Consider the following 3782-nt stretch of genomic DNA (forward strand, 5'->3'; position numbering starts at 1 on the left):
TTATCAGAATCTCTTTTAGACTCCCTTTTTGACAAATCCGTCTTCCTCTTCTTAGATCGTTTTGTACTGAATGCTGGTGTTTCCAACCATGAAATCACAATCTTTCCTGTCTGGTCATTGCTGCAGAGTAAGTTTCCACCTAGAGATGTGAACTCGCATCTGCTTTAGTAGAACAGCCAATCACAGGGCTCCCTCTCTCAGCTGCTCTGTGATTGGATTCTTTGCAGGCGGAAAACAGAGCCTAGGTGAGATGCTGAGGTCTGATCTTCTCTCACATCACTTAATTTGCATTATCCCCAAGGTTATTATGGACGTTTTTGCCTAATGCTGCCAAAAATAAACTGCCTACTTAGCCTTTAGGGCAGCAGGCAAATTGCTGTGGGAAACCGTATAATCATCACCTCTCTCTCACACACACACACACACACACACACACACACACACACACACACACACACACACACACACACACACACACACACACACACACACACACACACACACCCCTTTGTCCTCCCTACATGAAACCTCCCTCTTCATTCTGCTAACATTTCAGCTACTTCTTTCAGTGCTGACAGTGGCTTTTCTGACCTCTTCCTCAATCTGTCCCTGCTGGGTCAAGTCTCTCTCCTCCCCCTCGTCCTCCTCCTCCCCCTTGTCCTCCCACTCCTTCGAATCCACTTGAAGTTCTTCTGATGAATTTGGAGTTGACAACCCTGCACCCACTGTAACAGTTGACTTGTGTTGGCATTAGCAAACAAATCGGTGAGTTATCCCCAAATAAATTTAAGTCAAAAGCAACTGGACTTGGTTGTTTGTCTTGGAAGACGTTTCACCTTGCATCCAAGTGGCTTCATCAGCTCATTCACACATCTGACCAGGCGGGGACTGGTCCAAATATCTGGTGTGAAGATCCAGGTTTTTAACCTCAAGTTAGGGCGTTTATGAGGTCGATGATGTCACTGAAACCCTTTGTGCTCCAAGTGTCAACGACCGTCATCGGAGTGACAGTCGTTGTTGGGAAGTTGGTTTCGACTTTGTTAGTGCTCTACTGGGTTTTAACAACAGTCGTTGGAGTCACAGGAGGACATTTTTGAACAGCTGTTCTTTGAGGTTAGATTGTTGAATCCCCTGGGCCCAGTATTTCAAACGTGATCTGACAGGATTATCCTGGTCGGATTGGATTAAATCTAGATCTGATCTGAAAACTGGGTATTTCAACACAGATCAGGAGAATCCTGATCCTGAAGATCAGGGTTTCAGCTCTGGTAATCCAATCCTCCCCTGAATCCAGATAAAAGGCTGATTTGGGTATTTCAAAAGTTAAGTCAGATATCTGGATCAACTTGATACCAAAATTTCAGGATCATTTGAATCCCACCTCAGAGGTGGATTTGACTTGGATTGACAAACTCTCAGCGCATACTTCTCCTAGATATTGTTACTCAAGATGTTTGTTACACTTAAGTGTTAGTGTTGTACTTCTAACAAGTAATTTAAGTAATATCAAAAAATGTAAAGCATAGTAAAATTTTTGACCACACTGTAAAACTGCTGTAAATAAAATTACAATTATTTCTCAAATTCTAGTTCACCAAACATTGTAACTTGCATGTACCAAAACAGAGAAAGACAAAGGAATGCAGGGTCCAAACAAAGTTTTATTCCAACAAAAAATAATGTGACCACTAAGGACCATGCTATTTCAAATGTCAAGCTGTTTCTCTAACAGCTTGATTGTTAATTCTGTCTCTTTTTGCTGAAGCAGCGTCAGCTTAATTTGCCGTTTGGCCAGTTCAGTCTGTTTGACTGCCCTTTCGGTCTCCATTTTGAGGAGCCTCTCATAGGCTTCCTCATCCCCGGCATGCCTCTTCCGTCGCCGTCGCTCTGGCGCTGGCGCTGGCTCTGGCCCCCGTGCCTGATGTGGTAGATAGATAAGTTTATTGGTCACATGCAAAGCTAAAACCAAGGTTTAAAAACAGTGTAGTGAAATGCAAAAAAAAACAAGCTCTCACCAATGTTGGAGAGGAATTAGGATGAAGAAATGTTTCTAATTGTGTCACTGACCAATACCATGAAAGTAATGCCATTACAAATTTAAGCAGTTTCAAGCACTTTATTCAAACTCCAATTACTTGAAAGTCTTAAATGTATCAATACAATTAAAGCATTTTCAAGGATTTCCAGCACTCACCCTGTTGTAGCTGAGTGGTCCATGGCTGTGAGTGGACTCTGAAGGTAGAAGGTGTATGAGTATCTTAATCCACAATCCCAAATTGTGTTTATGTAGCCTACACAAAAACATGATATCATCACCAGCATTAGGCTACTGTAGCATTCTGAACCTTCTGAACAAACCTTGTAGTTAATACTCAAACTGTGTTGCGTTGTGTTTTCTAAGCACTGAGCAGGTCTGTACACAATGCAGCCTGCTTATACTGTAAATCTGCCGTGTTGCAAATGACGTGACGCTAATGATAGCCGCTAATGATAGCCGGCTAGCTGCTTAACACACAAGTCAATGGAGCCGCGTTAGCTCCCGTTAGCACGGCCGCGTCTCAATTAGAGATCGCCAGGGCCTGCTTTTAATAAGGTGACAATTCAAATAGTTGGCTTGCATGATGTGTTGGTTGCCGTTCGTATGGTATTAAAACCGCTACACAATAGACGACGGTTAACTTACACTTTTGACGTGAAAGTCGGCTCTCTGCTACTCCTTTCATGAAGTAGTCCACCATGTTTCAGATCCCGGAGGCGGAGACTTGAGATTGGGAAATCCGTATCCGGCCAGGTAGGGATCACAGTGATCCACCCTGCCTGTGTTTTGAAATACTCAGATAAAGTCAGCAGGATCACCGTGATCCATGACTGAGAAAAGGAGGATTTCATTATCCGGATTATTCTGATCCAGATTACAAATTTTGAAATACTGGGCCCTGGGCAGGGATGAAAGGGCAGGATTGTAAATTGGAGATAAGTGGTGTCACAGACCTCCTCCTCTGTTTAGGGATGGTATCTCTACTATTAAATAGATGCTTTATTTTACTCCTCTTTCAAACCGTCTTCTCTGTCCAGGATGTGGACATTGTTGTCCTTCTCCTTGAGTTGTAAGTGGACAGCAGAGTCCAGGCCTGAGGAATTAGCTCTCCTGTGTTGGGCCAAGCGTTTATGCAGTGATTGTTTTGTTTCTCCAATGTAGAGATCTGTGCAACCCTCGTTGCATTGGACAGCATAAACCAGATTGCTTTTGTGGGTGTGTGATGTTCTGTCCTTGGGATGTACTAGTCTCTGTCTGAGTGTGTTACTGGGTTTAAATTACACAGGGATGCAGTTTCTGTTGAAGATCCTTCTGAGTTTCTCTGATACCCCAGCCCATACCCCATACCCCTATCCGAGTTTGGCACATTTTGCTGCATCCACTCTACGCATCTCACCACCCCCCTTGCACTTTTGTGGTTTATCCATTTCCACAGACAGTAAAACACTCACTTCCCTACAACTCCAAATTATTTATAATATACTTTTTTAAAATTAAATTATGACAGCCATGGCCCAAAAATGTGAGTCGGCCCATCAGGCATTGCCTGGTATGCCGATGGCTTGTCCATGCCTGGCTGATCTTGGTGGTGCCTGCAGCCGTGATCCTGCGTGACACTTACTGCTGCTATTATTACTTTTACTCATATAAACTATTAGTTTTATAAATCATAATTTGTAGCCATAAAAACATCATCAGTTATATATCTCATTGTATCACAGCTGTTCTTACAACTACTCATCAT

The 3782-nt window shown here is 43.0% G+C and overlaps 1 long non-coding RNA gene across 1 annotated transcript; it reads right to left on the reverse strand.

Annotated features, from left to right (window-relative positions):
* Positions 1 to 1641: 1641 nt before the first annotated feature.
* LOC310962755 lies at positions 1642 to 2745 on the reverse strand. Its single transcript, XR_014593671.1, has 3 exons — positions 2684 to 2745; positions 2195 to 2291; positions 1642 to 1918 (listed from the first exon to the last, which is right to left on the reverse strand). It is a non-coding gene; the product is annotated as an uncharacterized lncRNA (long non-coding RNA).
* Between the last annotated feature and the right edge of the window lie 1037 nt (positions 2746 to 3782).

This window comes from Echiichthys vipera, assembly GCF_963691815.1.
Source record: "Echiichthys vipera genome assembly, chromosome: 20".
Taxonomy (NCBI): Eukaryota; Metazoa; Chordata; class Actinopteri; order Perciformes; family Trachinidae; genus Echiichthys; species Echiichthys vipera.